Source organism: Penaeus monodon, chromosome 23 (genome assembly GCF_015228065.2).
Source record: "Penaeus monodon isolate SGIC_2016 chromosome 23, NSTDA_Pmon_1, whole genome shotgun sequence".
NCBI lineage: Eukaryota > Metazoa > Arthropoda > Malacostraca > Decapoda > Penaeidae > Penaeus > Penaeus monodon.
Window position 1 is genome coordinate 36,351,849 of NC_051408.1, and position 410 is coordinate 36,352,258.

The window sequence follows — 410 nt, forward strand, 5'->3', positions numbered from 1 at the left end:
ATGATTTGTCGTATAAGATTGTAATACATCAGAAACTAATATCATCAAACGAAATTTATGATTTATAAAAGCCTAAAACAATCACGAAGTTATATTACTATAACTTCGTAAAAGGAAATTATCATAAAATTATACATTATAGAATTATCATGTTAACGTACCGAAAATATCATTATGTTTTTATATAAGATTATAAAATCATTATAACGCTTAATACATGTTAACTCCTCATCACAAAGCTATCACATAAAATCATAAATCTGTCTTACAGTTATCATGTATCATAAATCTATTAAAAAAATCGTTAAAAAATATCGAGCATTGGTCATACTAAGCTATACAATGATAATTCACTTACATGTGGATTATACACAACATGTGAAGGATCTAGAGCAGTAATTCTTAACCTG